This window comes from Triticum urartu, chromosome 6 (genome assembly GCF_003073215.2).
Source record: "Triticum urartu cultivar G1812 chromosome 6, Tu2.1, whole genome shotgun sequence".
In the NCBI taxonomy this organism is placed as follows: domain Eukaryota; kingdom Viridiplantae; phylum Streptophyta; class Magnoliopsida; order Poales; family Poaceae; genus Triticum; species Triticum urartu.
The window spans coordinates 91,532,112-91,556,044 of NC_053027.1; the positions used below are offsets into that span (position 1 = coordinate 91,532,112).

A 23,933-nucleotide genomic window follows, 5' to 3' on the forward strand; every position below is an offset into this window, starting at 1 on the left:
TGCTGTAAAAAACAGAAACTTTAGCGCTCACGAGAATTGCTGCCACTTTTATTTGGAGAGTGATAATTAGTTAATTATTCTTGCAGACGATTAATAGATAAATTCCTCACGTCCAGAAATTTATTTGGGAATTTTATGAGTTCCAGAAGTATACGTTTGATTCAGATTACTACAGACTGTTCTGTTTTTGACAGATTCTGTTTTCATCGTGTTGTTTGCTTATTTTGATGAATCTATGAGTAGTATCGGAGGGTATGAACCATAGAGAAGTTGTAATACAGTAGATATTACACCAATATAAATTTAAAATGAGTTCATTACAGTAACTTATGACGGTGATTTCTTTCTTATACTAACGGAGCTTACGAGTTTTCTGTTAAGTTTTGTGTTGTGAAATTTTCAAGTTTTGGGTAAAGATTCGATGGACTATGGAATAAGGAGTGGCAAGAGCCTAAGCTTGGGGATGTCCAAGGCACCCCAAGGTAATATTCAAGGACAACCAAGAGCCTAATCTTGTGGATGCCCTGGAAGGCATCCCCTCTTTCGACTTCGTTCATCGGTAACTTTACTTGGAGCTATATTTTTATTCGCCACATGATATGTGTTTTGCTTGGAGCGTCATTTTATTTTCTTTTGTTTTGCTTGCTGTTTCGATTAAATAACAAGATCTGAAATTCTTAAATGTTAGAGAGTCTTCATATAGTTGCATAATTATTCAAGTACTCATTGATCTTCACTTATATCTTTCGAAGTAGTTTGTTGTTTGCTCTTGTACTTCAATTATATCTTTTAGAGCATGGTGGTAGTTTTATTTTGAAGAAATAGATGAACTCTCATGCTTCACTTAGATTATTTTGAGAGTCTTAAATATCATGGTAATTTGCTTAAATAATCCTAATATGCTAGGTATTCAAGATTAATAAAAACTTTCATATAGAGTGCATTGAATACTAAGAGAAGTTTGATACTTGATGATTGTATTGAGATATGGAGGTAATAATATCAAAGTCGTGCTAGTTGAGTAGTTGTAAATTTGAGAAATGCTTGTGTTGAGGTTTGCAAGTCTCGTAGCATGCACGTATGGTAAACGTTGTGTAACAAATTTGAAACATGAGGTGTTATTTGATTGTCTTCCTTATGAGTGGCGGTCGGGGATGAGCAATGGTCTTTTCCTACCAATCTATCCCCCTAGGAGCATGCGCGTAATGCTTGATTTTTGATGACTTGTAGAATTTTGCAATAAGGATGTGAGTTCTTTATGACTAATGTTGAGTCCATGGATTATACGCACTCTCACCCTTCCATCATTGCTAGCCTCTTCGGTACCGTGCATTGCCCTTTCTCACATTGAGAGTTGGTGCAAACTTCGCCGGTGCATCCAAACCCCGTGATACGATACGCTCTGTCACACATAAACCTCCTTATATCTTCCTCAAAACAGTCACCGTACCTACCTATTATGACATTTCCATAGCCATTCCGAGATATATTGCCATGCAACTTTCCACTGTTCCGTTCATTATGACACGCATCATCATTGTCATATTACTTTGCATGATCATGTAGTTGACATCGTATTTGTGGCAAAGCCACCATTCATATTTTTTCATACATGTCACACTTGATTCATCGCAATCCCGGTACGCCGCCGGAGGCATTCATATAGAGTCATACTTTGTTCTAGTATCGAGTTGTAAATAAATAGAAGTGTGATGATCATCGTTAATAGAGCATTGTCCCCAAAAAAAGCCAAAAAAAGAGAAAGGCCAAATGAAAAAAAGAAAGGCCATATACATATAAGGGACAATGCTACTATCCTTTTTCCACACTTGTGCTTTAAAGTAGCACCATGATCTTTATGATAGAGAGTCTCTTGCTTTCTTACTTTCATTTACTAGTGGGAATCTTTCATTATAGAACTTGGCTTGTATATTCCAACAATGGGCCTCCTCAAGTGCCCTAGGTCTTCGTGAGCAAGCAAGTTGGATGCACGCCCACTTAGTTTCTTTTGTTGAGCTTTCATACATTTATAGCTCTAGTGCATCCGTTGCATGGCAATCCCTACTCCTTGCATTGACATCAATTGATGGGCATCTCCCTAGCCCATTGATTAGCCTCGTTGATGTGAGACTTTCTCCTTTTTTGTCTTCTCCACATAACCCCCATCATCATATTCTATTCCACCCATAGTGCTATGTCCATGGCTCGCGCTCATGTATTGCGTGAAGGTTTATGAGTTTGAGATTACTAAAGTATGAAACAATTTCTTGGCTTGTCATAGGGGCTGTGCATGATGAGAGCATTCTTGTGTGACGAAAATGGAGCATGAACAAACTATATGGTTTTGTAGGGATGAACTTTCTTTGGTCATGTTATTTTGAGAAGACATGATTGCATAGTTAGTATGCTTGAAGTATTATTGTTTCTATGTCAATATTAAACTTTTGTCTTGAATCTTATGAATCTGAACATTTATGCCAAAATGAAGAGAATTACTTAGAGAAATATGTTAGGAAGCATTCCACATCAAAAATTCTGTTTTTATCATTTAGCTACTCGAGGACGAGCAGGAATTAAGCTTGGGGATGCTGACACGTCTCCAACGTATCTATAATTTTTGATTGTTCCATGCTATTATATTATCAACCTTGGATGTTTTATATGTATTTAGGTGCTATTTTATACGATTTTTGGGACTAACCTATTAACCTAGAGCCCAGTGCCAGTTTCTGTTTTTTCCTTGTTTTAGAGTATCGCAGAAAAGGAAAATCAAACGGAGTCCAATTGGCCTGAAATTTCACGGAACTTATTTTTGGATCGGAAGCAACCCAGAAGACTTGGAGTGTACGAAAGGGAAGCAACGAGGAAGCCACGAGGTAGGGGGCACGCCCTCCACCCTCGTGGGCCCCTCGTGGCTCCCCTGACGTATCTCTTCCGCCTATATATATCCATATACCCTAAAACAATCGGAGAGCACAATAGATCGGGAGTTCCGCCGGCAGAAGCCTCCGGAGCCACCGAAACCCAATCTAGACCCGTTCTGGCACCCTACCGGAGGGGGCAATCCCACTCCGGTGGCCATCTTCATCATCCCGGTGCTCTCCATGATGAGGAGGGAGTAGTTCCTCCTCGGGGCTGAGGGTATGTACCAGTAGCTATGTGTTTGATCTCTCTCTCTCTCGTGTTCTTGACGTGATACGATCTTGATGTATCGCGAGCTTTGCTATTATAGTTGGATCTTATGATGTTTTCTCCCCCCTATACTCTCTTGTAATGGATTGAGTTTTCCCTTTGAAGTTATCTTATCGGATTGAGTCTTTAAAGATTTGAGAACACTTGATGTATGTCTTGCTGTGCGTATCTGTGGTGACAATGGGATACCACGTGATTCACTTGATGTATGTTTTGGTGATCAACTTGCGGGTTCCGCCCATGAACCTATGGATAGGGGTTGGCACACGTTTTTGTCGTGATTCTCCGGTAGAAACTTTGGGGCACTCTTTGAGGTTCTATGTGTTGGTTGAATAGATGAATCTGAGATTGTGTGATGCATATCGTATAATCATACCCACGGATACTTGAGGTGACATTGGAGTATCTAGGTGACATTAGGGTTTTGGTTGATTTGTGTCTTAAGGTGTTATTCTAGTATGAACTCTAGGGCTGTTTGTGACACTTATAGGAATAACCCAACAGATTGATTGGAAAGAATAAATTTGAGATGGTTTCGTACCCTACCATAATCTCTTCGTTCGTTCTCCGCTATTAGTGACTTTGGAGTGACTCTTTATTGCATGTTGAGGGATACTTATGTGATCCAATTATGTTATTATTGTTGAGGGAACTTGCACTAGCGAAAGTATGAACCCTAGGCCTTGTTTCCTAGCATTGTAATACCGTTTATGCTCACTTTTATCATTAGTTACCTTGCTGTTTTTATATTTTCAGATTACAAAAACTATTATCTACCATCCATATACCACTTGTATCACCATATCTTCGCCGAACTAGTGCACCTATACAATTTACCATTGTATTGGGTGTGTTGGGGACACAAGAGACTCTTTGTTATTTGTTTGCAGGGTTTCTTAAGAGAGACCATCTTCATCCTACACCTCCTACGGATTGATAAACCTTAGGTCACCCACTTGAGGGAAATTTGCTACTGTCCTACAAACCTCTGCACTTGGAGGCCCAACAAAGGCCTGCATGGGCTGGGCCTGCTATGGTGCTAGATGGGCCAAATCTTCTAGTAGAGTAGGTCCTCCTCTTTTCTATTTTCCTTTAGCTAGTCTTTTCTGTTTTTCTTTATTTGTTTACTACTCTTCATTATAATTGAGTGACCAAATGAATTTAGTCAAATGTGAAACTTCACACAAAAATCCAGGGCAATATTATTGAGCCACACACAAGTCTATAGAATATTTGGAAAAGGATAATTATTTTTAGAATTCAAAATGGCCGGGTTATGTGATGTTGCACCACTTATTAATTTGTTAAGGGCATTTTAATAATTCAAATGAGGTTGGTTAATTCACCACAATTTCTTATTGAATATTTTCAACACAACGAACATTTTTGTTTTACTGTTTGAAGAAGTAAAATTTTGTCTTGCAATTTAAATTTGAATTTGGGTTTGATTTGGAACAAAGTGATGATTAACAAAATAATTGTGATGACTTGGCAGTCATTAGCAGGAGGCTACTCTAGCATGATTATCAGGGTGTTACAGTTTTGCTCTGATGATGGACTGAGGGATGATGGAGGTGACAGCCCTTGCAGCGTGCGGTGCTCACTGGGAGTGTGCCTGACCGGTGTGGGACCCAATCTAGGTAGTGGCTTGGCGGGGAGACCCGGCTTTAGATGTTAGGCTTTAGTGCAATGTCTATTTGGTATTAGGCCCGAACATTCAACACGCCTTCATCAAGGAGATAGGAGTAGCAACGGTGTTGTCAGGATGGTGGCTTCAGCCTTATTGATGTATCACCTTGTATGGTCTTTGTGAATAATTAACAATATGGCTGCATGCATCGTCCAGATGCAGAGGCCGGGGTACATCCTCCTTTTCTAAAAAAAGAATAGTCATTTTTTGGAACATAGACGCACGGCGCATACGGCTTTAAATTAATAAAGCCACAAGGCAGCATCCACATCAGTTCAACCTTACAACCAAACTAACATAAGTTCAGCGGGCTCGCAGTCCCGATAATGATAAAGCTAACAATTCACACGGGCGAAGATATAACATAGCTTAGTTCGCAACTAGATAAATAGAACGCAAAAGAGTTAAGCTTGCAGCGCTGGTGATCTTGATCTCGTCATGCACCGCTTGATCTTCTCCAAAGTCTCGATCATGCGTCCCTCGTCACGCTGCTTCCCCAATGGCGCACAAGCCTGTAAGAAAGTATGGCATTTGAAAAGAATCTCAATGGGGTGAGCAGGGAACATGTGTTCGATAGTAATTTTGTTCCGCACGGTCCACATTGACCAAAGCATCGCCCCTACTCACCGCCACACCACCCGAGCATTCGTACCCCTCTGCGCGGTTAGTATGGTAAGAAGGTCGTTGCTAGTTTGCGGATTCCAGTTCTGGTTAAAAGCCTCTTTGGCTGCACTCCACGCAAATCTAGCGAGACAACATCTGAAGAAGACGTGATTAGCATCCTCCCCCAGCCCACAGATGGTGCATGTCTCATTTGTCGGTCCGTTGCGCTTGGCCACGTTATCCGATGTAGGGAGGCGATTACGGAACATTGGCCACATAAAGATCTTAATCTTGAGGGGAATGCCAGCCTTCAACAGCCCCTTAGCCATGTCCAACTCATTCCCCTCCGTGAGCTTCTCGTATAAGGATTTGACCGAGAATTTCTGAGAGGCCGTCAGCTTCCACGAGATCTCGTCATTATCCTTGTTGAGAGTCCTCCCCTTGAGCTCAGCAACTAATGCATTCCAGGCAGCCGCCTCTCCCATCTCCAACAGCCAGAAAAAGGAAATCACCGGAGGGTGCACTCTAAGTGCATCAGCGACCAAAATGTTTGTGTCTATGGCCAGCTGATACAGCTCCGGGTGAGATTGCCACAACGGGGATTGTCCCCTCTAGCTGTCCAGCCAAAATCGCGCGGACGCTCTGTTGTTGACAGAGAATTGGTCCCCAACCGTAAAGGCATGTCTCATCGCTTGAATGCCATTCAAAAAGGTCAATCCCTTGGCCTTGGCCTTAAACAGGTTGCCGTCCGGGAAGTATTTTGCCCGAAGAATGTCCGCCCAGAGACCCTTCTCGTTTTGGGCTAGCCGCCACCACCACTTGGTTAGCAGGGCAACGTTCATCAGTTTCGAATTTGTGATCCCCAAACCACCGAACTTCTTCGGCCTGCAGACCGCCGCCCACTTTAACAAGTGATATTTGCGTTTCGTCCCAGTTCCTTCCCAAAAGAACCGGGCGCGCGGCGTGTCAAGTTTAGCATGCACTCCATTGGCCAGGAGGAACATGCCCATTGTAGACAGAGGAAGAGAGGATAAGCTAGAGTTGGTCAAAATTAACCTAGCGGTCGAGGACATAAACCTTCCTCTCCAAGGACTAACTCGATTCACCACTTTGCCATATAGTGGCGCCCATTCAGCTATAGTCAGGCTCTTGTGCATTATCGGCAGTCCAAGATACTTGATCGAGAACTTGCCAATCTTGCAATTGAGCAAGTTTGCGACCCTCCTACTTTCGTGCTCCTCCATCCCTATGGTGATCACTTCGCTTTTGAGAAAATTAATCTGAAGGCCCGACAAAATTGCAAAAACGATCAACAGTAACTTAATCGAGGCAATGTTATGGTCATCCGGCTCGAATAACAACATCGTGTCATCTGCATATTGTAGATGTGTCACACCGCTTGGAATAAGATGAGAGATTAGCCCTTTGATGTGCCCTGCATCTCTTGGCTTGCTAATCATCGCTGCAAGCACATCCACAACAAAATTAAATATCAAAGGCGAGCTCGGGTCCCCCTGCCTGAGGCCACGCTTGTTGCGGAAGAAATTGCCTATCTCACCGTTGATGGTCACCGCCGTGTGCCCACTGCTCACGAGGTGCATGATACGGTGAACAAAACCCCCCTCAAAACCCTTTTTGATGAGGACCTCTCGCACGAACTCCCAGTTCACGCGATCGTAGGCCTTTTCGAAATCTAACTTAAGAAGGACGCCACGCGACTTGGTACGTTTAAGCTCGTGAACGATTTCCAGAAGCGCTAAAGGTCCTTATAGGATGTTACGGTGCTTCAGAAAACCTGTCTGACTAGGGCTAATCAGCCGTTGAGCTACGGGCGCCAGGCGAGAGGCGTAAGCTTTCGCACAGATCTTGAACGGGACATTTATCAGGGTGATTGGTCTGAAGAGTTTAATATTGTCAGCCCCTTTAACTTTGGGGATCAAGCTGATGGCCCCGTAGTTTAATCTAGCCAGGTCAACAGTACCTAACGCGAACCCATTCACTATACCATACAAAATGTGTTTAAGGTTAGGCCAGATCTTTTTGAAGAACTCTACCGGCCACCCGTCCGGACCAGGAGCCGTGTCCGTTTTCATATCGTGTAAAGCTCGATCAATTTCCTCCGGGAGGAATGAGAGAACGAGCCCGTCGTTCTCCTCCTGAGTGACACGTTCGGATGGGTCCCAAAGGTCATCACGGAGGCAAAGAGCCTTTTCCTCGGCCGTCCCCAAAAGACCGATGAAAAACTCATAAATGTGGGCGACAATGCGATCGTTGGTAACTAAGAGACCTTGATCAGATTGTAACTGAAGGATCGTAATTTTACGTTTCCTACCGTTAGCGTAGGCATGTAAATAATCAGTGTTAGTGTCTCCTTTGGTGACCCACTTGATACCGCCCCTACGGCGCCAATACTCCTCTTCAGCTCGGAGGATGGCTAATACTTTGCGTTCTAGGTCGTAACGAGCGGCCCATTCCCCCTCCGAGAAGGGCCGCTGATCAACCTCCCAGTCCTTCGCGGCTATTGCCTCAACAATGTTAGCCCGCTCTTTCTTAGTCTCACTGCCGTGGTTAGCCCCCCACCCATGAAGGAAAGCCCAGAGTTTGCTAGCCGCCGTGATCTAGAACTCAGCTGGTCCGCATTGTGGCCCAAGCTGGGCGCAGATCGTAGACCAACGATCCGCAACCATCTGAGCAAACCCCTCGGACTCAAACCATGCCATTTCGAAGTAGAACCGTGGGCTACGCCTAATGAATTCCTCCCCGGAGGAGAATATCAACGGGACATGGTCCGAGCCGATACGTGTTTCGGCAACTAGTGTGCATAAGGGAAATAGAACCTCCCATTCGGGAGTAAAGGAAACCCTATCTAACACACTCCAAACCGTCCGCGTTTGTTTGTTAGTCCACGTAAATCTCGCACCGGTCCGAGCCGCCTCACGCAAAGCCATTGCCGCAATGGCACCATTGAACATGGACACCCCAGTCCAATCAATGTTGGTGTTGCTTTTGTCCGCCCCGAACGGATTAGATTGAAGTCACCACCCACCACAAGTGACAAATTTATTGATCGTTTGCCCCCTACCAAGTTGGTTAACTCCATTAAAAAATCTGACGAACGCGAATGGTCTGCAGGTCCGTATACGCACACAACGACCCACGAGAGGCCCGTGACACGATGACGCACGGTAGCCGCAAGAAAAAAATACACCTACATCCCATTGCAATACATCACAAATATCAAGGTTACAACCCATAAGAATGCCACCCGAGTGCCCCGACGAGGGCACCCAGTGCCAAGAGAAACGTTGCAGCGGGTCGAAAGAAAGGAGCTCACGAGACGAGAAGTCATATTTAAACATTTCCTGAAGCGCAACTACGTCGATCCTCTCCTTGGAAATATATTCCTTGAGCTGTGTACGTCTCCCACCGTGGCCACACCCACGGATGTTCCAAAATAGATAACGCATTTATATGATTCGATTACGCAGACGCACCCCCCTGGATGTCACCGCCTTCGCCACTCGCTTCCGCGCCGGGATCCAGCTGGAAGAAGGTAGGTCAGAGGCATCCCTCGCCTCTGTCTCCTCATCGGACCCTGCCTCGCAGCCAGCCTCTACCGGCATGATGGCAAGTTGATTGAGTCAGCACAGCGCGCGACCCCACCCGCGAGCATGGCCTGCGCTTCCTCCCGCGTGTGCACCAGTGAGATGATCTCACTACACGGAGCACTAATCGCAACTCCACTATCGTCTAAGATGTTCGCAAGATGTTCATCCGAAAAAGCGTTCAGAATGCGGTAAGATGGTAAGGAATTACCTGCAGCCTCCAAATTCTTGTCAGCAAGCCGAAGTTTGGCGCTCTCCAGTGAGGTCAGCTCCCCAAGCTTGGCCTTGGCTCGTGCGCTGGGCGCCCGCTGTGCAACAGGAGTCGCCTTGGAACGCCTGGCCTTGGTGCCCACTTCTGCCGCACCCAGCGCCGCCCCTAATTCGCCACCTATGGTTGCCACCGCTCCCGTCTCCCCCGCCTCTACTGCCACCTGCTTATTGGCCGGCTTTCTGCCCGCCGTCTTCTTTGCCTGACGCCCCGCACTGTTGGAGCCACGCTTGTTGGCGGGGGTCAGGTCACAATCCACGACACACCCAGAGTCCGCCCCTGTTGCCACAGCCAGAGATGGCACGGGGACAATAGTCATTTATCAAGGTAAGCAGATATTACAAACGTCTTCTTTCTTTTGTTTTTCTGAAACACATGCCAAATGACTATTTAACAGGGAATGAATTGACACACCCACAGACGTGACAAAATCAATATATTACTAATATTAGTGCTCAACATTTGTCGTGGCAACTAATGAAACTATTTCATTTATTTTGAGCAGGACACGTATGACGAAATGACTGAGCGCATAGATACGGCTGTCATACCATGCAAAATTCGTAGCGAGATCAGAGCAAATCATAAAGGGTTTTATGAATGAAATCCAGAAATCACCTCAAAAAATCACCAGTCAATTGTGCAGGTAGATTTCGTACCCCAATTGGAGTAAAGGTTTCCAGCATTCTGGAGTAAATAACTTACAGGTATTGGGGGGTGTTCGAGGTTCTAAAGTTGTTTCTTTTGTTAGATTCTGATAGATGGCAAAGACCAAAAGGCAGTTGATAGTGAAGGAAATGTGCTTCCAACCCTTGTTTACATGGCACGTGAGAATAGTTATAATTATTAAGCTCATTATCTTGTACTGACCATTCTTGACGAACATAATATTTGCACCATATTCTAATTCACAACCTTGAAGTCTTTGATAAACAGTATTGCTGGACAAGAGTAACCAAAATGTTATGGTGTACTTTCTTTCCTTTGAGAAAATTGTAGCATAAAGTTGACACCCTGATAATTCAATTTTCCAGCATTGTATCAATAGTCCACAATAGAATTTTCCCAAGTACTACCCCCTACCTAAATATAAGACGTTTTTGCAGTTTAAATTAAACTGCAAAAACGTCTTATATTTAGTTACGGAGGTAGTATTTGGGAGTATGAGAGTTGAGGAAATGTAAGAACCTCCACTTTTACAGACTTTTTGTGAAAAAGTGTGGTGAATATATGAGTATCTTGGTTTTACATATAGACAAAAACTCATTCATGAATGCTAGACACTAGTACTACCAAGTACTAACTACCAGTCTTGTCTGTATGGTATCCAGTCTTGTCCGTATGGTACAATGTTATCATCCAATTAGATGAGCAGTTTATACCATGAACTGTTGTAATACCTTCATCATAATGGACTTAACTAAAATGTGTCAATTTTTTCCATCGAAACGCAGATAAGGGTATCATCAGTGATAAGCAACAACCCTGTCATCATGAATGTGGACTGTAATACGTATTCCAGCAACAGCAATACGGTCAGAGATGCATTGTGCTTTTTCCTTGACGAAGAAATGGGTCACAAGCTCGGATTTGTGCAGTATCCTCAGAACTATGACAACATGACCAAGAATAATATATATGGTAACTCTCTCCATGTCATCAATGAAGTCAGCATCATTAAACTGTAACTTGAGTACCATTGTCATGTTCGCCATAATATTTCCACTAACATAGCTACTCAATTTAAAGGTGGAGATGGGTGGTATGGACAGTTTGGGTGGACCTCTGTATGTTGGCACTGGATGTTTCCACAGAAGGGAGATCCTTTGTGGCAGGAGGTTCACCAAAGAATATCAAGAAGACTGGAACGGAGGGATCAAGGGCAGAATACAAGATACTAGCATAGATGAGATTGAAGAGAAAGCAAAGTCTTTAGCAACCTGCACATCTGAACATGACACGCAATGGGGAGATGAGATTGGGTTGAAATATAATTGCCCCATGGAGGATGTAATCACTGGATTGGCGATACATTGCAGAGGATGGGAGTCAGTCTACAACAATACTACAAGACCAGCGTTTATGGGTCTAGGTCCAACGACACTTGCTCAGACACTATTGCAACACAAGAGATGGAGTGAGGGTAGTTTCTCAATCTTTCTATCAAAATACTGCCCCTTCTTGTTTGGGCATGGAAAAACCAAGTTAAGACATCAAATGAGCTACTGCATCTATGGGCTATGGGCACCCAATTCACTCCCTACCCTGTATTATGTTATCATCCCTTCACTAGCCCTCCTCAAAGGCATCCCCCTTTTCCCCAAGGTAATGATTCATAATATGAGCAAAGCGTCACCTTGGTTGCATGTGTTTTCTATTAAAACTAATGCAGTATTTACGTGTCCTTCAGATTACGAGTCCACGGATCGCACCCTTCATATATGCCTTCTGTGTGAAGAACATGTACAGCCTATATGAGGCATTATCATGTGGAGGCACATTGAAAGGATGGTGGAACGGACAAAGGATGTGGTTGGTTAAGAGAATAACCTCGTTTCTCTTTGGAGCCATTGACATTGTTCGGAAGCTACTAGGGCTATCAAAGATGACATTTGCGGTTACACCAAAGGTAAGCAGTGAAGATGAATCCAAGAGGTATGAGCAAGAAATTATGGAATTCGGGTCATCGACTCCGGAATATGTGATCATCGCAACTATTGGCCTCTTTTGGCTTATACCATTCACAGTAACATTAGCTTCTTTTGGCTTTGTGATGTTGGACTTTCTGGTGCCAATAGTTTAAGTCCCCACAGGAGGCATCAGTGTCTAATAAAGTACTCAAGTTGGTAGGCTTTATGGTTCTCTTGAAATATATTTCATCTAAGAAACTTCATGTGTACTTGTGTTTATATGTGGCACCGCCTTGGTGGGCGGACGCAATTTGTCCAAGCCCTTCGACTCGAGATTAGACCAAATTACCCTTGCAAAAATTAAAAATACCCAAATGGAAAATGTTAATAATACTAATACAATCAACAAGAGATCTAACTCTATTTATTGCAGGAAATATCTAAGTCAATACTACTCCTCTAGCAATAGTAAAATCCTGGTATGGGACTTGTATATAATCAAGGCTTTAGATGGACCTATGAATACAAAGGATCCAACCATTCGTATAACTGAATGAAGAATGAGTTTTCTAGATTTAGCAAGGTGGCTAGGGCATGGACTTTTTGTAAACCCCTCTATTTTTATCCACAATGCTTAATCAACAACTACACTCTAAGATGCCACAACACTCCCTCTCTTATATCCTGTCATTTCTTAGATCTTGCTAATGAGGGAATTCATTAATTTGAAACTCTTCACAACAGCTGAGTAAAATTGTAGCATTAGATTTGTGAAAATATTTTTTCCATATTTTCCTAACCAGCATATTCGTATGAATATTAAATATGAAAGTAACTTGTTGAAGAGTATGCAATGTCAAAACCACCATCTATTTTGGTACGAATTAATTTTTAACATGTGTCCATGTGAGCGTAATATTAGTGCACTTTTACAATACATTTTACTTGGGAGTAACTTGTATAGGACCGGACTTTTAGAGTGAATACATAAGATCTAGCCATTTGGGCTGCTGAAAGGTGGAGACAAAGCAAGGAGTGACCAGAATGTACATATCACATATGAATCCCTTGGTTCTGTCGCAATAACGTTTAGGTCTTTCGCTTACTTAGTTTTGTTTAAAATATGAATGACTGTAAGGTGTCTGGTGTATATTGTAATGTGCCAGCCTTCACAAAAGAAGGTAAGATGGATGAAGCAAGTTTATCATAAGGTAAAGGAAGACGACTCCAACCTTCGACATGTATCTAAGAACATTAAAACTATTATCTGATTGCTCTTCTTTAATGCGCAGCACTGTCTTTCAGATAATTTAAACAGGAAATATAAAGCAAATGATTAGTAAGTGCAGTTTTATGTAGAAAACCATAGAGGGGCAAATCTTTAAAAAAACCCATTCATCAAAATTTGTACACATATGGCTACACTAAGAAATTTGGGAGAAAGAGAAAAATTAAAGGATTACACGTGAATATTTAATTGCGATATGTAGAACTTCTTCACATTGATTCTTGTTTTTACCTCAACAAAAAACTCTTTACCCCTTGGGAAGATGACTAGAACATTCTTTCACAACAACTGAGTTCCATTCTCCCAAGTAACCAAGGAAGACAAGTCCAAACCCGCCCTTTCCATTCTCTTGGCTGGAGTTATTTGTAATATGCTTTAGTTCTTTGTAAGAGAACTCTCGGTTCTCAAGTAACGCCAATTCATCTTCATAACAAGTAACCTTTCGCTTAGCTGAATACATGCATAGAGTAATTAAAGGCAAGAACTTTTCCTTTCATATAACAAACACTACTAGGAAAAGGCATTGCTAGTGGCGCACCGGATTTGCCTTCTAATGGCGCACTATCGGTGCGCCACTCGCATCACGCCATTAGAATTAAATTCTAATGGCGCACCACCGGTGCGCCATTAGTATCTGGTGTTCTAATGGTGCACCACGTAGTGCGCCATTAGTATAGCCTGCAGTGCGCCATTAGAATGCCTCCCAGGGGGTCATATGTACCCATGTGCTTTGGCATTCTAATGGCGCACCAGCAGTTAATGCGCCATTAGTGTGATGATCACAGTGCGCCATTAGTGTCTTGTGTGGTGCGCCATTAGTATGAATATTAGGTTTTTTTTTTTTGCTTTTCTGATTTTTGCACAGGTTACAAAATATATTATTGGACAGAATATAGACAGCAGCACACAGCAACATCAGATTCATCGAATACAATAGAAGATTAGTCTCCGAATACAATTCATCATATTAGTCTCCAAATCAAAAGACCAAACAAAGATAAAACATTACAAGTCTCAAGACCGCGAGTATCGAGTTTGCCTTCACATTACAAGTCGATATCGATCATCTAAACTACCATCACATAGAAGAGAGCTGTGGTCATCACGATGAGCATCATCGCGATCAAACTGGTCTTCATCCGGTTCCTCCAACGCTCCCTCCTCTCTCCCTCTAGATAGCGGGCGTATCTACATTCGGCCTCCGCCCTAGTGGTGTACCCTTTGTAACTGTTACCGCTGAAACGGTGAACCTGTCTCCAACACTCCTCCCAGTCGTCGTAGACTCCGGGAACCTTACCCTTGTACACGACATACGACGGCATCTCTATGCACAAGCCAAACAACAGACAATACATAAGCAATATGTAAGTATGCAACAAAAGGATCGGAAGAGAAAAGCAAGACATTAATAGCACGATTCATGGTCCTACTAATAAATAGCATCGATTACATCTAAGTTGAACGAATGTCCAAACCAAAGAGACATACGAATTCATTAAAGTATAATTACAACATGACCCAATCAATGTTTCAGAACTACACATCACTACTTTCGACTCGACTCATCGGACAGGAACGTGGATGAAGCCGCCGTCTGTCGTGATGGTCATGAAATCGCGGTCGTTGTCACCCTGCATTTGTAGCATTTCATCTATCTCACTGTTGGACGGTTGATATCTGAGGAAGAACTGCCCCGAGGTATGAAGGACATCTTGATGGATGATGTCCGCAAACTCCGACTGGATGCGAAAGAATTCTTGTCTGAGGTCCGCGTCCTGGACTGCCGACAAGCTCACGGCCCAATCTTTGAGATTATCTGGTAGCAGAAGTTGATGATGGTCCCTTACGATCGCCCGCATGTGATGGAAGGCGTAGTAGGCATCCTTCTGACCGCCAGGCGGTTGCTTGACGCAGCAGAACTTCGTATTGTGTGAGAACATGTGCTTGCCGTACTTACGAACTGCCCTGGTGAAGGTGCCTCCAGATTTGGCGTAGGCGGGGAGAACATCATCAAGAACTTTCTTGACATTTGTGTAGTCTATCTTGGAGTTACGGTTCGGGTCTAAATACGTGGCCATGGAATATTTCGGGCTTAAGAGGATGAGTGTGCAATGTGTGTCACTGCACAGAACACGGAATGTTAGAAAAAAAAGAACGATCGAAATCTAAGAAATCATATGTTACGGGGCGGTTAAGGGATGACTTACTCAGGAAAGTAAGCCACAAGGAAGTTATCCTTATCTGGGTTTGCCAGAATGACGCCTTCGAGGTGTGAACTCGCAACTTGGCGGTCCCCAGTGCTGCTCAAGTGCTTGGCACGCATGTAGAAGGGGTCGACTATCACGATGTCCGGGGTCTTGTCTCTAATGATCTGCATCTCCATACTCAGCGAAAACAGCCGAACGAAGGTGTACTGCAGCGGATGAAGGTTAAACTAGCAAAGATGTCATCAAACCGCAGGACGATCGTACCCCCGATGTCGCCATCCACAAAGCCCTTGCCCTCTGGCACCTTGGCCACGAAAACCGGGTATGCCACATCCTTCTCTCTGAGACGCCTTTTGCTTCTTTCCCGACAGTGGGCAGTCTTTCCAATTTTTCAACAGCTCGTCTATTTCCTCGCCGCTCCTCGTACACGGGCGTTTTCGGGGTTCGGTTTCACCATCGAACAGATCCTTGCGTTTCCTCCACGAGTCATCGTCGCGAAGCCACCTTCGATGTCCCATGAACACGGTTTTCGAAGACCCGGGATCTCTATCTAGCTGGCGATACGTTGTGTCATCCATGCACCTTACGCATCCAGAAAATTCGTGGACTACCTGCCCCGCGAGATATCCGTAACCGAGATAGTCGTGCACCGTCGTGAGCAGTGCGGCTCTCATAGGGAAATATTCTTTCTCTGCGGCGTCCCACGTATTGGCTGGCGTTTTCCACAGCGTGTCTAGCTCCTCCTTCAGCATCCCCAGATACAGATTGATGTCATTCCCGGGTTGTTTCGGCCCTTCAATTAGCATACTCATGTGAATGTACTTCCTCTTCATGCACAACCAGGGGGGAAGGTTGTACATCCACACAAACACAGGCCAGGTGCTATGTGTGCTTCTCTGGCTGCCAAACGGATTGACTCCATCGGTGCTCGCGCCCAGCACGATGTTCCTTGGATCCTTCCCAAATTTTGGGTATTCGAAGTTCAGCGCTTGCCACTGGCTCGCATCCTTAGGGTGACTCAGCATCTTGTCTTTTTTATTTATCTCCGGATCATTTCCGTCATCTTCCCGCTTCTTCTCCTCCCTATCCGCGTGCCAACGCAGGAGCTTTGCTACCTTAGGGTCCGCGAAATACCGCTGCAGACGAGGAGTGATTGGAAAGTACCACACCGATTTTCGAGGAGCTTTCTTCCTCTTCTTGTATCGAGTGACGCCGCACACCAGACATATGGTAGACTCCGCGTGCTCGTCCTGATAAATGATACAATTGTTCATGCATACATGGTATTTCACGTGCGGTAAATCCAGAGGACACACGATTTTCTTCGCCTCCTCGAAACTGGTCGGGCACTTGTTCCCCTTGGGAAGACGTTCGTGCCAGAATGACATGTTCTCGTCGAAGCATGCGTCGGTCATTTTGTGTTTTACCTTCATCTCCAGAGCCATGAGCGTTACTTTCAGGCGGGTATCCTCGGGCCTGCATCCTTCATACAATGGAGTAACCGCGTCTATCTCCAGTTGATCCAGCTTGGCTTTCTCTCAGGCGGCAGCTCTTGCGTTATCCGTCTGCTTGAGAAGCAGCTCTTGAATATGAGGGTCCTGCACCCAGCCTCCATCGTCGTCTGCTCCGGCATCTTCATCTTCATGATCATGCCCTTCGTCTTGATCTTCCTCATCATCATGTACGACATCTTCTACATGATGACTGTGTACAGCATCACCGTCGTGATCATGTCCTGGAGATTCTTCGTCTTCTCGCCCGCCCTCGCCGCGGTGGTACTTGTCTTGTTGCCCTTCCTCATTTCTTGCCCGGCCCCCATGGACGACTTCATAGTCATCTTCATCACCTTGCCACCGATAGCCATCCATGAAACCACGCAAGAGCAGGTGGTCCCGCACCTGCCCGGAATCCGGGTCCGCAATAAGGCTCTTCAGCTTGCATCTTCGACACGGACATCTTATCTCCGTCTCGTTCTTTTGAAGCATCTCGGCCTTCGCGGAGCTCAAAAACCTATTCACGATGCCTTCAGTCATCGTGCGGACCATGGTCGCCTGCGGGGGTAGAGCAAAACGATATTTTAGAACCAAGAAAAAATTTGGCATGACCTTCCCTAAAAATAGGACCAAAAAGAATGCATAGTGCCAAAATTCTCGCCGAAACGGAAATGAATCAAAACATTCCGGCAAAATATTGGCAACTATCGCATTTCAAATACCGGTACCTTCAAACACAAACATATATGCAACACCACAAACACATGCAACACCACAAACATAGATAGATCTAGCTAGGCCACAAAAAGTGCATGTGCACGCGTTGTTGGAGCGAGCTAGGGAGAAAAAAAGTAGATCTACATCATGAAGATAGCTTTCCCCTTACTTACCTATCAAAAAAAGGTAATTTCACCACTTAATTTTGATGAATCTATGGTGGAAATGAGGTAAGGAGGAGGAGATGGCCGAAAGCTTGGAGAAGGAGGTGGAGGGAATGAAGTGGGAAAAGTGAGTGGGTAGGTGTGGGGCTGTCCAAAATATCTTGTTGGGGTCCTAGGTTACTAATGGCGCACCACCAGCAAATGCGCCATTAGTAACCCTGGTTACTAATGGCGCACCTGCAGGTGGTGCGCCATTAGTAGTTTTGCAAAAAAGTAAAAATATATATATATACTAATGGCGCACCGGGTAATAGTGCGCCATTACTAGTTTAAACTAGTAATGGCGCACTGTGAAACGATGCGCCATTAGTAGTTTTGCAAAAAAAGAATAATTTTTTTTACAGTAATAGCGCACTGTCTGCTTGGTGCGCCATTACTACTTAGAACTAGTAATGGCGCACTTCGACCTGATGTGCCATTACTATGTATGGAAAAATGGAAAAAATAATAATTTAATACTAGTGGCGCACCCTGTTTCTGGTGCGCCATTAGTGTCTTTCACACTAATGACGCATCACCAACCGGTGCGCCATTAGTATATAGTAGTGGCGCACTGCTTCCATGGTGCGCCATTAGTATCAATCCTATCTATAGCCCTTTTCCTAGTAGTGAAAAGCCAAAATAAAATTAAAATATGAAAGTGTGGAAGGCACAAAAAAGAAACCATTGCCACAAAATATGACCAGTTTGAACACTTGGCACAACAAAAATAAGATAATAAATAGTGCAATGGCAGCAACAATTGGTACAACTATTACAGCGAGAAGTGTTCCATTGTTTTTCTTTCGACCTGATCTGTAGGCAGTACCATTGCTACAAAGATTTGCATTATCACCAACCTTGGTAATTCAAAATATACAAGATTAATCGCAATATAATGTGATTCCATAGTGTTTTGAATAAAGAGGGATGTCTGACTATGAATGCTGGAAGGAATCAGTACTTCTCTATAAATATACTAATCAATAAGCTAATAATAAACTAGTCAAATGTAATACTACCTCCATCACGGTTTAGAAGGCGCACTTGGAAATTCTCTAAGACCTAGGTGGTTATCTATTGGTTATGAGACGGGCTAAAAAATAGCATTCACACTACGCATGCATATAAAAATAGTATATCAGAGTACTAATTAGCTACTAGAAATAAATGCAATGCGCCCTAAACCTTGTCTATTGTGGAAACGCACGCAAATTTAACTGTGCCTTCTAAACCGTGACGGAGGGAGTACTAACATTTTTAAAGGTCCTTTCATAAGAATGCTTCCCAATAAAATGAAACTAGTTAAATGCACAGGGACAAATAAAACTGATATATAAGATTCTTCCATGCCTTTCTAGAGAAATCCAACCATAAGCATATTACTTTCTTCACTAGAGTTACCGGTCCTTGTTGTAGTATCAATTACAGTTGATGACTGATGATGAGATAACTTATCTTTCCAATTAACCAGAAGTACTATACTTTATTGAATGAACAGTCAAATAAATTGAAAAACATTAGGCCCAAATAGCAAAGTGTAATTTTTCAGTTAGTATGATAAATTTTTCAGTTAGTATGATATTGAAGCATCATTTACAATGATATTAATGACATCATCCGAAAACATTGCATTACTTATTTACATGTTAGTATGTATATTTTTCTTCAAAAATATATATTCAAATTTAGTTAACTTTCGAAAGCAAAACATACATTAGTGACAAGGACCCATTTTGGGACCTTTGTAAAAGGTTGCAAGGAATGTCTCTACTCAGATCATTGCTGGACAAATCTTTATCTTTACCTAATATTAAAAGGAGGATTGTTTCTTCACTTTTTTGTCCATGGTGGGACCATCAAATTTTTCGTCCGTTTTGTTGCTGGCCTGGCTGCTACGAAAGAAAAAAGGAAAGAAAAAAGGAAAAATATTGAACCGGAAAAAACAAATGCCATGAGGGAGATTCGAACCGAGGAATACTAGGTTGATTCTTGTGGTGGCGACCAGCCCAACTGGGCCCCTGGATGTGACTAAATAAAGCGCCTGCTTCGTTTTGATACGGAACTGGGCGTGCGGAAATAAGGTGTAAGAATTGCGAGCAGTTTTTTTAATTATTACTTTTTTACTTACTATCATCCACTACAACGTGGTCCATGACTGCTCGAGGGTGGGTGGCATGTTGACATCCATGTTTATGTATGTTCTTCACAATCCGTAGCTGCCATATTTCCGTTTGTTCTTTATTATGCAAACTGTTGCTTTCTTAGGTAGATCTATTCATTTTCTGATCTGTGTTTGACTCTTTCAAATGAAGTGCACTAAGTTGCTGTACTAGCTATGTGGTTCGTTTTTCCCTAATGTGTATTTGAATAATTGAATATGTTTAACTATAACAGTTGCGGTATGAGGAAGACCTGCATGAAAAAAGTGATTGATTAAATACATGGTATATCTTGTTTTTCTCACTAATTAGTTTTTCTTCTTTATTTACATTCTTCATTTTTAGAAGAGATTTAATAACAGTTGCGGTATGAAGAAGACCTGCATGAAAAAAGTGATTGATTAAATACATGGTATATGTTGTTTTTCTCACTAATTAGTTTTTCTTCTTTATTTACATTCTTCATTTTTAGAAGAGATTTAATCAGATGTTTCACATCATTTTATGTGTTATTGTTATTAGGCTAGGGCCATATGATATTTTATGTAGTTTTCTTATAAAGAATACTTTTATATTTTTGGCTTCTTTCCGCCGCCATTATGAATATCTAGATGTACTGAATAATACATATTTCAATTCTAGAAAAATATCATAAAAAAATATGTGTTTCAATTCCAATCTTTCTGTCTCAGTGGTAACAACTAATCAAACTTTTGCTAGCTTTAAGAATAATTATATTATTATTTTTCAATTCAACCATAGCTGACATAATTTGCCTTCTTCACTGTAACAAAAAATGTAGGTACATATTTATCAGTTTATATGTATTCTATGCTTTAGGACGGAGATTACGTATGGGGATAACTTTTTTCATAGTGACACACCGTAAGGTCTTTCGAAAGTAGCGTGCTAGAGTGTGATGATCAAGCTCATTGCTCTTGAGATTGTCATGTTCGTCGTGAGGTGGACAATGTGACCATGATGAAGAGAATGCTAACATAGATGGGTCACTGGAGTGTGCGAGTATTTTTTACTCCCGTTGCAACACACGGACATATGTGATATCTATATCTATATCTATACCTATGTATCTATATCTATATCTATATCTATATCTATATCCATATCTATATCTATATCTACTAATAAAGCAAGGTGATATTTTTGGTTTCGTCCCGCATATGTGATTTTGTATATGCGCAAGGTGGTACTAATTTAACTCGCGCGTCTGGCAAAAATAATTTTTGGGCCAAGTAGCCGCACAACTGGGCTTTTCTAGAGTTCAAAGAATAACTGGACCATGTAGATGCGTTGTTGGGTCTTCTCTTATGGCCCGTGAGAGGCTGCAAAAACAAGTTAAGACCGGGACTCGAACCAAGGACCTCTTCTAACGTGCTTGGAGGCAACAACCAACTAGGGTAAGCTTGCTTGATGTTTAATAGTCCCACCCCGCGTGTAAACATATTGAGACCGGTTAATATACCAACCAACTCAAAAACCAACATAATGGTGGTGAAACAGAGGCGAGCTAATTAAGCGGATGAAATTAAAGAAAAGATTCTAGGCTCAAAGGAAGGATTGAGGGGATTGTCAAAAAAGGAAAGGAAGGATTGAGAGGGCTATACGAAATAGAATATTTAACCAGATATCTTTAATGTAAAGAAATGATTGTGTGAAACGGGTGGATCCTTATATGGAAGACTTAATCATGGTAATTAAAGGACGTGTGTTTTGCTTTGGACTAAGTGTGGCAAAGAAAATATGGACGTGGCCAAACACTACTATTTTTTAGTGTTCAGTATTTGTATATTAATGCGTGCATTCTTTTAAGATTTGCGTGTTTAAGAGCTTAGATTTATTTTATTTTTTATGAGAGAAGAGCTTATATTTATGATTGTACTTGCCCGTTTGAACATCCTATTAATACTTACAAGTCCGTGAAAATTATAAGTTGGTGGGGGGAGAGAGACATGTGAAGCGATGTGCTAGAGTATGTTGTCAACTCATTGTTGTGTGATTAATCACCATTGACAATGGTGATGAAAAGGAGAATTAACAACAACGATAGGTCTCTAGGAATGTACAAGAATTAGCTTCTCCCATTGCAATGCACGGACCGGCAACAACTGCCGGTCACCAGCCACCTAGCACATGCCAGCACGAACTATGCAACCATCAAGTAATATGTTTCAAACAGAGATCAAAGATAACCAATTACATTTTACTTGAATATGATAAGGAATTACACACTTTAAGTGCATTTGGAATTAGTACATAACTTGCTATTGTATGGGTCCATGGATTTTGGTAAGCACTAAATATCAAATGAACTATGATTGTTTTTTCTCATATTATTCCAACTATTTTAAAAAAATTAATTATGTCTCCCGTTGCAACGCACAAGCATTTGTGCTAGTCCCTATAAAGAAAAAGACATTGTATATGTACCATTGCAAGAAAAATGTTCACAAGCATTACATAGGTTCTCGAAGCCCAAGGGTCAGGCTATGGGTAGGGAGTTGGCTGAGTGACTCACGGTCAACTTCATCCGAGAAGTCAAACATCCGGACTGGTTGTCAAACCTTGTCAAGGTGCCCAAAAGGGATAAATCTGGGCACCTCTACGTCGATTTAAAATATGTGCAGAAGATGAAGTGGCAGGCATACGATCAGGAGGCAACTCCCTTCATCACTCCTTACAGTCCTTCCTGCCAAGTCACCATGCCCTTCGGGCTGAAGAGTACAGGGGCCATGTGCCCACGTATCAGCGGATAATCTAGGCATGTCTACAGATGTAGATTGGCACAACTGCGTGTAGGCGTATATTGACGACATGGTCATCGGGACCAAAAGAATTGACACGCTCAGCGATGACTTGCATGAGATGTTTACAAATCTTCGCGCACTCAACATCAGGCTTAGTACTCCCTTTGGTCCTTTTTACTCTGCATATTAAAATTTTTGAAGTCAAACTTCACAAAGTTTGACCGTATTTATGTGAAAAAATATCAACATCTGCCATGCTAAAGTTATACAATATGAAACTTTAAATCATGACACATCTATTGATATTGATTTCAGATTGTGAATGTTGATACTTTTTTCTATAAAGTTGGTCAAACTTTACGAGGCTTGACTTCAGTCAAATCTTATATGCGAACTAAAAAGGACCGGAGGGAGTACGGACAAGTGTGTTCTCGGCTTACCGGTTGGGAAGCTCTACGGATTCATCAACTCCCGTTGTGGAATCAGAGCGAACCCCTGCAGTATCTGGGCGTTAGCAAGGCTCACACCTACCGAGAAGCTCAAGGAAATCGTGTTCAAAAAAAAAGAAGCTCAAGGAAATCCGAGAGCCAGCCGCCAAGACTAGGGATTCCGGCCCCGGTCAGGCGGTGTCCATGGATATAGGGCCAGACGACGAAATCACCGGGGGCTGGAGGCCACAGATCATCTCCCCGGTTGCGAGATCCTGACGGTCATCACCTTGTGGATCGGGCCCATCCTTAGACTAGTCACAATAGGGAGTAACTTAGACTAGTAACATCACATTTTACTAGGCTATGTTACTACCTCCACAGTGGGTAGTAACATATGTGTTGTCATGTTATGGTTCATTTATTAGCTTATAGACTCATATTACCTTTATGTGTGATGTTACAGTAACTAGCTAAGTTACCATCGTCACCTCTCTCATCATTAAATATGTGCCATATAAGCAAAATTATCGTGAAAAGTGTGATGTTACTAATGATATTACTCCCACTATGGCCAGCCTTAGGCACAAGGTTACTAGAGTTGTCCAATGTGGCACTTCTCCTGAGGAGGACCAACACCTATTTGCATGAGATCCACGCTGGCACCTGCAATTGCCTCGTG

At 42.7% G+C, this 23,933-nt stretch overlaps 1 pseudogene; it reads left to right on the top strand.

The window, feature by feature from the left end:
- The window catches only part of LOC125516228, a 42,838-nt pseudogene extending 30,555 nt beyond the window's left edge, over positions 1-12,283 (top strand).
- Positions 12,284-23,933: the final 11,650 nt, after the last annotated feature.